We start from the raw sequence: 13926 nt of genomic DNA, 5'->3' as shown, positions 1-13926 counted from the left end.
AATTTATCTAGCCTCTGTTATTATTGAGTTTTTATATTTTAATTAGTGTTTGTGCCAAGTAGAACCGTTGGGAAGACTTGGGGAAAGTCTTGTTGATCTTGCTGTAAAAAACAGAAACATTAGCGCTCATGAGAATTGCTGCAATTTTTATCTGGATAGTGCTATTTAGTTAATTATTTTTGAATATGATTAATAGATAAATTCCTCACGTCCAGCAATTTATATGAGAATTTTATGAGTTCCAGAAGTATACGTTTGATCCAGATTACTACAGACTGTTCTGTTTTTGACAGATTCTGTTTTCGATGTGTTGTCTGCTTATTTTGATAAATCTATGAGTAGTATCGGAGGGTATGAACCATAGATAAGTTGGAATACAGTAGATATTACACCAATATGAATTTATAATGAGTTCAAAAAAGTACCTAAGTGGTGATTTATTTTCTTATACTAACGGAGCTTACGAGTTTTCTGTTAAGTTTTGTGTTGTGAAGTTTTCAAGTTTTGTGTAAAGATTTGATGGACTATGGAATAAGGAGTGCCAAGAGCCAAAGCTTGGGGATGCCCAAGGCACCCCAAGGTAATATTCAAGGACAACCAAGAGCCTAAGCTTGGGGATGCCCTGGATGTCATCCCCTCTTTCGTCTTCATTCATCGGTAACTTTACTTGGAGCTATATTTTTATTTACCACATGATATGTGTTTTGCTTGTAGCGTCATTTTATTTTATTTAGTTTTTCATGCTGTTTGAATAAAATACCAAGATCTGAAATTCTTTAATGTTAGAGAGTCTTCACATAGTTGCATAATTATTCGACTACTCATTGGTCTTCACTTATATCTTTCGGAGTAGTTTATCATTTGCTCTAGTGCTTCACTTATATCTTTTTAGAGAACGGTGGTGGTTTTATTTTGAAGAAATAGATGAACTCTCGTGCTTCACTTATATTATTTTGAGAGTCTTTTAGAACAGCATGGTAGTTTGCTTTGGTAATGAAACTAGTCCTAATATGATGGGAATCCAGGAGTGATATAATAAAAACTTTCATATAGAGTGCATTGAATACTAAGAGAAGTTTGATACTTGATAATTGTTTTGAGATATGGTGATGGTGATATTAGAGTCGTGATAGTTGAGTAGTTGTGAATTTGAGAAATGCTTGTGTTGAAGTTTGTGATTCCCGTAGCATATGCACGTATGGTGAACCGTTATGTTAAGAAGTCAGAGCATGATGTATTTATTGATTGTCCTCCTTATGAGTGGCGGTCGGGGACGAGCGATGGTCTTTTCCTACCAATCTATCCCCTAGGAGCATGCGCATAGTACTTTGTTTCGATAACTAATAGATTTTTGCAATAAATATGTGAGTTCTTTATGACTAATGTTGAGTCCATGGATTATACACACTCTCACCCTTCCAGCATTGCTAGCCTCTCTAATACCGCGCACCTTTCGCCAGTATCATACACCCACCATATACCATCCTCAAAACAGCCACCATACCTACCTATCATGGCATTTCCATAGCCATTCAGAGATATATTGCCATGCAACTTTCCACCGTTCCGTTTACTATGACACGCTCCATCATTGTCATATTGCTTTGCATGATCATGTAGACGACATTGTATTTGTGGCAAAGCCATCGTTCATAATCTATCATACATGTCACTCTTGAGTCATTGCACATCCCGGTACACCGCCGGAGGCATTCATATAGAGTCATACTTTGTTCTAGTATCGAGTTGAAATCATTGAGTTGTAAATAAATAGAAGTGTGATGATCATCATTAATAGAGCATTGTCCCAAAATAAAGGCCAAAAAAGTGAGAAAGGCCAAATAAAAAAGAAAGGCCAAATAAAAAATAAAAAAGGGGACAATGCTACTATCCTTTTTTCCACACTTATGCTTCAAAGTAGCACCATGATCTTCATGATAGAGAGTCTCTTATTTTGTCACTTTCATATACTAGTGGGAAATTTTCATTATAGAACTTGGCTTGTATATTCCAACAATGGGCTTCCTCAAAATTCCCTAGGTCTTCGTGAGCAAGCAAGTTGGATGCACACCCACTTAGTTTCTTTTGTTGAGCTTTCATACATTTATAGCTCTAGTGCATTCATTGCATGGCAATCCCTACACACTCACATTGATATCTATTAATGGGCATCTCCATAGCACGTTGATACGCCTAGTTCATATGAGACTATTTTCTCCCTTCTTGTCTTCTCCACAACCACCATTCTATTGCACATATAGTGCTATGTCCAGGGCTCATGCTCATGTATTGCGTGAAGATTGAAAAAGTTTGAGAACATCAAAAGTATGAAACAATTGCTTGGCTTGTCATCGGGGTTGTGCATGATTTAAATACTTTGTGTGGTGAAGATGGAGCATAGCCAGACTATATGATTTTGTAGGGATAGCTTTCTTTAGCCATGCTATTTTGAGAAGACATGATTGCTTAGTTAGTATGCTTGAAGTATTATTATTTTTATGTCAATATTAATATTTTGTCTCGAATCTTATGGATCTGAAAATTCTTGCCACAATAAAGAGAAATACATGATGAATATGTTAGGTAGCATTCCACATCAAAAATTCTGTTTTTATCATTTACCTACTCGAGGACGAGCATGAATTAAGCTTGGGGATGCTGATACGTCTCCAACGTATCTATAATTTTGGATTGTTCCATGCTATTATATTATCTGTTTTGGATGTTTATGGGCTTTATTATACACTTTTATATTATTTTCGGGACTAACCTATTAACCCAGAGCCCAGTGCCAGTTTCTGTTTTTTCCTTGTTTTAGAGTATCGCAGAAAAGGAAAATCAAACGGAGTCCAATTGACCTGAAACTTCATGAAACTTATTTTTGGAACGGAAGCAATCCAGAAGACTTGGGGTGTACATAAGGGAAGCAACGAGGAAGGCACAAGCCAAGGGGCGCGCCCACCCCCCTGGGCACATCCTCCACCCTCTTGGGCCCCTCGTGGCTCCCCTGATGTATTTCTTCTGCCTATATATATCCATATACCCTAAAACTACCAGAGACGAGGATAGATCAGGAGTTCCACCGCCAGAAGCCTCTGTAGCCACCGAAAACCAATCTAGACTCGCTCCGGCACCCTGCCAGAGGGGCAATGCCTCTCCGGTGGACATGTTCATCATCTCGGCGCTCTCCATGATGAGGAGGGAGTAGTCCACCCTCGGGGCTGAGGGTATGTACCAGTAGCTATTTGTTTGATCGCTCTCTCTCTCTCGTGTTCTTGAGGTGGTACAGTCTTGATGTATCGCAAGCTTTGCTATTAAAGTTGGATCTTATGATGTTTCTCGCCCTCTACTCTCTTGTAATGGATTGAGTTTTCCCTTTGAATTTATCTTATCGGATTGAGTCTTTAAGGATTTGAGAACACTTGATGTATGTCTTGCGTGGGATACCCGTGGTGACAATGGGGTATACTATTGATCCACTTGATGTATGTTTTGGTGAGCAACTTGCAGGTTCCGCCCATGAACCTATGCATAGGGGTTGGCACACGTTTTCGTCTTGACTCTCTGGTAGAATCTTTTGGGCACTCTTTGAAGTCTGGTCGTTCTTAGACATATTATTGTTTGAGTTAACTTCACCAAACAATACTTAAAATTTCAGGATTAATGATGCCGACCTCCTTGCAGAGTTGTGCCAGATTCCAAATGATGACCTACTCGTGCAATTGTGATAGGTAGCGATGACCTCCTCATACTCACCGGTAACAAGTAGGGTTTCACATTTGCTGGGCACTGTGCTTTTGGTGTATGATATGGCTGGGAGAAAACACACAGTCTCCTGAATTGTCTGATAATGTCAATTTGTTCTGTAAGATCTGAGTTTATTGTACTATAAATGGTGATAATATTGCATCTAGTATGTTCATGACCTTTTACATTGTATGGATAATTGGATACACTGAGCTACCATCTTCCCCTATATACCCCGAAGTCAAACTCATATGATAGAGTAGATATTTTCTACCTGTAGCATCATGGTGGTACTAACTACCTGATCTAGTCGTAGAACAGCATCATGTTTGAATATGCCAAATATTTGCGCCTAATGATGTTCTGTAGTAGGGCGGCTGTTTTTTTTACTTTCTTTCTAGGTTTTTTACTTTCCGGTAGTGGTGGTGCTACACGGCTACTGCTCCTATGATGTCTACGCATTGGTAGGCTTGGCTGCCTCCCTTGGCTGTCGCTGTGATGGTGAAGCTCAGCCTAGGCTACAACCACTTCCGATGAGCTCCTTAGGTGCCCTTCTACCCCTCCTACTCGCTCTATGATTCTTTGCTTTGCCTTTGTTAGGTGTAATTGTTTAACTTTTGTCATAGTCGAGCATTCAATGATATATTGTATCTGTCATGAGGTACATGGTTCATGGATATGCCAACCTGCAACTTTTTGTACTAGTGATAGTAGGATAATGCAAGTTTTGACAATCCATACATATTCCTGCATGTTAGTGTCTCTCCATGTAAATACGAATTCTGGTGATGCCTTCATCTATGATGATGCTCTGCCTTTCGCATTCATTCATTCTCTGATTGTCCTAGGAGTCCTCATATTTATTTGAAAAACTGTGCACATGTACATCATTCTAGAGAAGCATTCCCATACCAGCACATGTATTTGAAAAATCTATTCAAATCTCCTCACTTCATATGTTGCTATGAACACTAAGTTCAGAGTGTAGCATGCTGTTAAGAGATACTGCAACTCCAAAGTAGACAACTAAAACATATTAGTAAGATCACTATGCATCCCTAGTGATGCTTTATCTTGTTATTTTAGTCCATGAGTGATGTGTTGGAGCATCACTGACTTGTATGTTTTTTCAAGGTCTATACAAGTGTCATCTTTGTCTGGCAACATCTTCCTCATGTGTCATGTCAAGTATCTATTTCACTTTAGATGTTTTAAGTGAATGATGTATTACTTGCGAGTGTCGATGTACTGATGCAAACAGTGCTTGTGTACTTGTGACTAATCTGTTTTCCCTCTCATTTATAGGAGTTCCTCGGCCAAAGAAATTTGAAGAAGCTCGAAGCCCCAGTCAGCGGCTCGCTTTATATGTTATTGAACTTGTGATGCAGAATTTGCTTGGAATTTTGATGTAATGCTGATCTTGCTAGGATTTGGGTGTATATTTACTTATTGTACCTGTTATTTAATGTTGGGTGTACTTGTTATTCAAATGCTGGGAATTTGAATTTGTGATAAATGTATTTAGTTGGATGTGAACATAATACTGAAAGAGTCCTTGGCCCAAACACTACTAGACCTTAAAAAGGCCACAGTCCAAACATAGTTGGGGTCTGTTTCAGCAATGCTAGTATATTAATTTCCGAAAATAAATAAAATGGATTGTAAAAGGGTCGAGTTCCAAAATTTAAAAGGACCACAAAAAGGCCGAGGCCTGAATAAGAATTGGACTAAAAAAAGGCTAAGGCCCGAACAATTGGACGTAAAAGGGTGCGGCCTAGAAAATAAATGGCTGAAATGTTGGGCTAGGCCCATGAAATAGACCAAAAATTGATAGAAAAAATAATAATAAATGGGCCGAATTAATGGGCTCGGCCCATATAGACACCTACTCGGACTGGGCTGAATCTTATCAGTGACCTTTTGAATAGGTCGCAATTTTGCCACATCAGATTACCACGCCGGATCCGACGTGGCCTAGGCAGACAGCTAGTGACCAAAACAAAAGGTCATGGGTTCAACGACCTTCTGTTTTGGTCGTAAACATCTACGACCTTCTCACAGAGAAGGTCGTTAATTTCAGATTACGACCGCCAGCTTTTGACCTTCTGTTTTTGGTCACAAAAAGGTCGCAAATGAAAAACAATGACCTTTCAGTGACCAATAGTCAAGGTCACAAGTTGACATATTTCTTGTAGTGTTGTGCTTCGACGTCCTCCAAGCCCGAGCCACCCACCTAAGGCATCTTGCCTCGCTTAGGCGCCTGCTTCTCCCAATATTCGGAGGCGGCCCTTCTATTCCTAGGAGGAAAGGAGACCATGGCCCTCCCTCCACTTTTGTCTTCGGATGAGGGGTTTTTGATTCCTTCGGACACAATGTCTGATGCACCCTTGGAATAGGTGCCATAATTGGTCCTCTCACTCTTCGCCTTGCCCTCCTTCACAGGCATCTAGTATGGTGCCAGGGCCAGCATCCTTATTAGAACAGGATTCACTGGGCCCTCGGGCAGAGGGGCCGAACACATAATTAGTTCTGCCTTCTTTGTCCAGCCCTGGAAGAAGATAGCTTGCTCAGTACCATATTATGGTATGCATAATTACAAAGTGTTCGGGAGCCAAGTGCTTACCGGGGTATCCGGACGGTTGCAGTTAAGGCCAGCATCTTCGGTAATGTCCGGCCGATGTTTCCGCTTCTCGAAAAATAAATTCCACATCACTTCATGTGTGGTGTCGAAGAAGTGTTGGAGGGTTTGTGGTCCTTCTGGATTAAGCTCCCACATGCGGCGAGACCTACGCTGGCATGGCAAGATTCGGCAAACTAACATCACTTGGATCACGTTGACAAGATCGATGTCTCTCTCGAGGAGGGTTCAGATGCAGCTCTGTAAAGTTTGCACTTCATCAACTGATCCCCAGTCTAGCCCCTTGTTGACCGATGATGCAAGTTGTAATGGTGGGCCAGGAAGGAATGTGGGTGCAGCTACCCACTTGGTGTTGCAGGGCGCCGTAACGTAAAACCACTCCCGTTGTCACTGATTGGAAGTTTCGGTAAAATAACCTTTTGGCCAACAAGTGCTGGTGAGTTGGCTGATCGTAGCACCGCCGCACTCCACGTATTCCTCATCGACTATCTTCGGCTTCACACTGAAGGTCTTGAGCCATAAGCCGAAGTGTGGGGGGATTCAGAGGAAGGCCTCGCATGTAATGATAAATGCCGAGACATGGAGGATAGAGTCCAGGGCTAGGTCATGAAAATCTAGTCCGTAATAAAAACATTAGCCCCCGGACGAAGGGATGAAGAGTGAACCCTAACCCCTGGAGGAAGTGGGAGATGAATACGACCCTCTCACCAGATCTGGGGGTTGGAATAACCTGTCCTTGAGCAGGAAGCCTGTGGTGGACCTCCACAGTCAAATATCTGGCCGCCCAAAGCTTTGCGATGTCCTCCTCCGTAACGGAGGAAGCCACCCATCGGCCTTGGGAGCTGGGTCCAGACATGATGGGGAGGCTTGAAACGATGAAGTCAAACCTTGGGTGCTAGAACTCGAGGTTGGGAAGGTTGAGGAGAGGTTTGGCATAAAAGACGACCCTTGGTTCCTTTATAAAGGCAGCGGGTATTGAACACCTCCTCCTAAGCCTAAGAACCTGCCTATTCCTAAAGAATCTTTCCTGCAGGACGGTTGGGTTACCCATGTTCGCATTGATGAAAATCCCACAATTAGGGGACACGATCTCTACTTCGACAAGACGTGTCAATGACAACCACGCCCTGAAACATGGAACGGCGGGCTGGGAAACGGTTCGAAGTAATGACCGAGAAGCGTGACTTCACATTACTAAAAGTTGTCAGTAGATTGGATTCGTAGAATACTATACTCTCTACGGCTGTGTGTTACAGGTCCGGACATGATCAATTTGTCCGAAGACTATTTTGGAGTTCGGAAGGAGGAACCTGCCTTGCAATGCCGAAGACAGCACTATGCGCCGGATACCTTGTCATTGAAGCCAGGTTCACGGGCTACTGAGGGAGTCCTGGACTAAGGGGTCCTCGGGTGTCCGGCCTGTTAGCCATGGGCCGGACTTATGGGGTATGAAGATACGAAGACCGGAGACTGCACCCGTGTCCGGATAGAACTCTCCTTGGCGTGGAAGGCAATCTTGGCGACCAGATATGTAGATTACTTTCTTTGAAACCAACTTTATGTAACCCTAGATCCTCCCGGTGTCTATATAAACCGGAGGACTTAGTCCGGATAGGGGACTCATTATCATAGTCATACAAGCTAGAACTCTAGGGTTTTAGCCATTACGATCTCGAGGTAGATCAACTCTTGTAATACTCATATTCATCAATATCAATCAAGTAGGACGTAGGGTATTACCTCCATAGAGAGGGCCCGAACCTGGATAAACATCGTGACCCTTGTCTCCTATTACCATCGACCTTGGACGCACAGTTCGGGACCCCCTACCCGAGATCCGCCGGTTTTGACACCGACAGCGCCGATTAGGCCGCAAATTCATCCGAGGAAATGGTGATGATGATGCTCTTCCGGTGGTGCAGGTGAAGACGGCGGTGTGGGAATGGAGGAGGTGCGAAAGACGAGGGGAATGTCGGGGCAGATCCTTGGAGGTGGAGGACGGGGTGGCTAAACCGACAGGACGACCAGATCGACGATGGATCCTCATCCGGTATGGTGGATGAGACACGTCGAGGTGTTGCTATGGACGATGTTGTCGGGGAAGAGGCTCAGGCTGGGTGGCGGATGGAGGAGGGTATGGCGCTTCGCGGGTTTTCCCGGCCTCTGTGTACGAATGGGAGGACGGATGGAATGGGAGTGGGGAACCATGGCTTAGGGATGCGCTTGGCCGAACTGTGGGGTAAGTTACGAAAGAACAGCCACCGATTTGAGGCCTTTCTTTTGGTTCAGGGGTATCACGGGCATTTTGCGTGTCGGGATTTCACAGGAGGTGGGAGTTTTTGCGCGCGTTGTAATTTTGGAATAGCAAGGCGCGGGTTGATATGGAGGGTGTTGTCGGAGCACAACGAGACAAAGATATATCTTAAATATTTCGGGCTACCAAGGCGCGGGTTCAAATTCCCGGGCAAGCCTAACGTGTACTGTACCAAATCAATTCGAACTACAAATGTCATTCCAAACTTTGAATTCATGTTATGTTCAATTAAAATATTTCGCTACATGTATAATGCATGTAACCTACTACTCAAATGAACGTTTTAGTGCATTCCAAACGTATATACTACAGCTTCAATATGAACTAAATTTGAATTCGTTTCTCTATTTGAATAAGATCTACAATAATGATTGTGGTGAAGTCAAAGCATTTGAATTCGTTTCTCTATTTTAATAAGATCTACAATCATCATTATTGTCAAGTTAAACCATCGTTTGTGTATTATCTTCACAGCACACCACATGATTAGTCTCAAGTTACATATGAACTATGTGTACTATATGAACTCGAACTCAATTTTTTGAATCCACTTTATGTTGATTTCAAATCATAGTACATTTCAAGCTCTAGCTAGATCTTCATAATCTAAACCATGTCTCATATGTATAATGTGTTTATCACATTATGTATGGTGCCCTGCCCCTTACGCCTACAAGTATTTAGATGTGAGGCGCAAACACCACACATTACCACAAATTCAAATAAAATGTGAGAATGTTCGATATATAGTATTGTTTAGATTGTTCGATATTTAGTTGTAAGCTGCAAACGCCACACATTATCACAAATTCCAATAACATGTGAGATTGTTCGATGTATAGTATGGTTTAGATTGTTCAATATTTAGCTGTGAGTTGCAAATGGCATGCATTATCACATTATGGTATAACATGTGCAAAACCACAACACGCGTATCACCGCTATATTCATGCATGCATATGTTTAAAACACTATGATCTCCTATTCAAATATATGAATCCACTTTCATATCAAATTATGATCTTTGTTAGTCTCTTACACCCACACAATCCTCTAACCTTTGTAGCTACCACTAACTTTCTCTCATGCATGCACACGCCCTCCTCGCCGCCCCCCTCCCTCAACATTCTATCCATCACGCACATTCATTTTTTAGGTCGTTCTCCCACAGTCTCCACAACTCCTTTCTGACACACACTGATCGATAAACCTCTCCAGCGATGTTTGCCTACAACATACACACGCACCATCAATCTCCTCCTTTATGTGTCCTTGCCTCGTGTCTCTCATACAGTCCCACACACGTGTAAACTCTCGCCCCTATTTTCGTCGATCTCACAACCGCACACTCCTCCCCCTATCTAGCTAGTAGCTGGACCTCTCACACCACCTGCTAGCTACATTCTCTGTCTGTCCGTCTCGTCGGGCCTTATTTGCCTCTAACAAATGGACGTACACCGACCGATCTCCCGCTATACATATAGCTAGCTAGGTCCTTATAACTCGTTATTCCCCACACGTCGATCGATCTACCTCATTAGATATGTCTCTCCCTTCCTCCGACAAACAACAATTGATCTACCGATCTAGTTAGGTTTGCTTACCAAACACATGGTTCCCCTTCATCATCCATGGATGCGTCCCGACAGATCTATCACGCACAGGCACACACAGAAACACATCCCCACTCTTATTGATAATATTGCAGTTCCACTCTCAGTTTGTCTAGTAGGCCTCTCCCACCATATTCGAGAAGAAACTCCATCACCCATCCAGCACACTACCCCTCTCCTTTCCTCTCTCTCTCCTCTCTATTTTTGTCCCATCCTATTTCCCGTCCTTCAGTTATGTAAGGATGTCGTCCGATCTCCCTCAAGACATAGTTGGGTCTCTCCTTCTCAACACATACACCAGTCGTTCTACTTCTATAGTTAGGCCTCTTCCTACCCCTCCCCCACCCCTCCCCCCACACACACCAATACATCGAGCGCTCTAGTCATGTCTCCCTGCCACACACAAACTTGACATGTGCCCTCTGACGTTCCGGTAGGTCAGTTGCCTTATATCTTTGACTTGCACACACACACACACACAATTTCGATGGCTCTCTTCATCGATCTCGCACCCACCCACTTGATCCTCTCTTCGACTCTATCGATATCTATGACCCCTCCCTCTCTTCTCGTGGATCGCCCGGCCCTCTATATATGATATGGATAGGCCTTAATTTCACACACATTGCATGCAAAATTTTTTTGGAGATGTCATCGACACATATTCCCACAAATACATTCACAAAATCAACCCCCCCAAACAAAAAACACTCATGAACGCACAAGCCATTTGTCTAGGTTTGTATCTCTTACACACACCCACGTAGGTGGGGGATGTGCACGAAGAGAAGAGGTGCACGCACGGCGCACGTACTCCCGTCTCTTTCCCAACCACACCCACGCGGGTACACGGTGGAGCTCACTTCTGTACGAAAAGGTAGCCCACGTGGTAATTTGACACGTGTACTAGTTGTCCACTAGATGGAGGGAGGATCGTCTACCATGGGTGAACAAACAAATTGTGACTTGACGCGTTATGTTAAAAAAGAGGCAAACCATGTGGGGCCTACCTTAGAGGCAAGGCTCTATACACTGGAGTACTTTTGATGTGTCCGTCAACTCACAGAACGAGGAGAAGCTTGCTTAGTGCACCATCTCCCCCGCCCACGGGCGCGGTGGCTCGCAGGATGAGGTGAAGCTTGCTTACTAGTAGTAGTACTATACACCTTACGCCCGCTCCCTCGCCCACGCGCATGGTGGCTCATAGAACGAGGAGAAAAATTTACTACTCCCTCCATTTACTTCTCGTCCCTACTACATTGGTTAGAGAGATTATGATATTGTTTGGAATATATATGTCCTTTAGTAGATTTCAATATGAACTACTAGTACATACTCCAAACACTGATGTATATAGACGTATTTTAGAGTGTAGATTCACTCATTTTGCTTCGTATGTAGTCCATATTGAGGCCCTGTTTGGTTCATAAGTCCTAGGACTTTTTCTAGTCCCAACTAAAAAGTCCCTCCCTGTTTGTTTTCAAGGACTAAAAAGTCCCTAGTCCCTCCCTAGAGGTTATTGAATGACCATGTTACCCCCAGTATATAGAAAAATAACAACCAAACAACACCATGGGGCAGCGGGGCAATAGGTGCAGGGAGGGGCATTGTTGGAAAAGTCCCAAAAAAGACTCTCCTTGAGAGTCTTCTTCATTAAGTCCCAAAAAGCAAGTTTTAGTCCCTAGTAGTCCCTCCTGTTTGGTTAAAAAGTCCCTAAGCTAAAAGGTCCCTGGAAACAAACACCCCTGCATAAAGTTGAGACACTTATTTTGGAACGGAGGGAGTACATATTTGCTATGATCTGTCAATCATTGAGATGCAATAGCATGCATGTTAGTCTCCTTTGTATTTGATGAAATGTTGCAATGGGCAACCTTGGACGCAAGATACATGTAACAGAAGCTGGAAGCTTCATAGCATTGTACTATCTCGCTGATAAATTACAGCGTACTATACTAGTACTTCCTCCGTTCCTAAATATAAGTCTTTGTAGAGATTTCACCATGAACCACATAAGGATGTATATAGATGCATTTTAAGTGTAGATTCATTCGTTTTGTTCTGTATGTAGTCCACCTAGTGGAATCTCTACAAAGACTTATATATTTAGGAACTGAGGGAGTACTATGTAAAGAGTTAGGTGTCGCACGGTGTCCAGAAAATATGGTGATAGTGTGAGGTGGGCCATGTAATCACTGAGCCTGCGTGTTTTCACTGCTCTTGCACTCCTCCGCCGTAAGAATGGAGAAAATTGTAATCTAGTAGTACCTCCTTTTGCAGAAAGTGTGGGACATCCAGCAGTCCTCCCACCTCAGTAATAATGACCAATGAGCCGTCAAATCATATAGACCCAGCAGTAAGTTGGATGGACGAAGCAACCATCACTCTTGAATCCGCTTCTCCCTTCAACGCAGGCGCCAGTGAGATGTCGCGTCCGCTCTGCCCGGGCATGAATGTGGCACCGATTCTATGGAGCGGTGCTGGCCGTTTCGGGCGGGAAGCGCGTGTGGGCGATGGAGGGGCTTTGGGTGGGCTAGGCTGGTCAGGATCGGGCGTGGCAGCTGTCCGCCTGTCTCTCTATCGGACGCCCGAAAACGAGAGGATGCACCGACTCTCACGGCTAAAATCGTACACTACACACCATCTCTCTATAGGAGTAGGTCGATCTGTCACTCTCTCTAACACACACATGTTGTTAAACACACACATACACCCACACACACGCGTGCGCGCGCGCGCACGCACACACAAGTTCATAGAATAGGAAAATCGTGCATGTCCGAAGCCACGGGAAGTGAGATACAAATGGAGTGCATACAAGAAGCGAAGAGGTGACGAATATTCCATCAAACCTGGACTGAGGAGTAGTACTCCCTTCGTCTAGGTGTTAAGTCATCTTACGGAAATTAGATATTCCGAAAATGTTTAGGCGCCGTCCATTAACTTCGCATCTCAATCCCCTCCTGGCCTCATTGCTAGCGAGCATTGTTACTTAGGGAGCGTTTGGATCCTTAGCAAGAACAGCTTATAGCATAGCCGGGCAAGGTTAGGCGTTTGGAACTATTAAAATATGTTAGCTTTTGTGGGCCAGCTAGCTTGGGTGGGCTAGAAAAACCTTGCTAGCTCAGGAGAGCCAGATCGGCTCGCTTCCGACGGCAAACTTCGCATAGTAGTAACATAGACTAGTAACATATGCATGTTAGTAGTCCAAGTTACTCACCACTATGACCAGCCTAAGCAATGTAACCAACCCTCCTTACTCTGCCTTGTTTTCTCCCCTGGAAATCCAATGCATGGAGCGCAACCTCGCTTTGATCAGTCAAGAAATCAATGTTGGCTTGCATGCGAGTTAATACGTGGCCCTGCATGGTAGCTAAAATGGCATCTCTTAGTTATTTAGATTAATTGTTGCGTTTAGAGACAGAAATCAGGGCTTTGATTGGAGGAATGACCGGTCAAGTTTCTCCTTGTCCTCCAATCTGCTTGCACCTTGGTCCCGCCACACCTTCTAACGTGACTTATTACACCTAGACGGAGGGAGTCGTACGAGATACGGTGGCACACTGACTTAGGTCGAATACAAGTGCCCAAAATTGTGTGCATGTTATAATAAG

Source organism: Triticum aestivum, chromosome 3A, assembly GCF_018294505.1.
Source record: "Triticum aestivum cultivar Chinese Spring chromosome 3A, IWGSC CS RefSeq v2.1, whole genome shotgun sequence".
Taxonomy (NCBI): Eukaryota; Viridiplantae; Streptophyta; class Magnoliopsida; order Poales; family Poaceae; genus Triticum; species Triticum aestivum.
Note: the sequence above shows the minus strand (reverse complement) of the source record.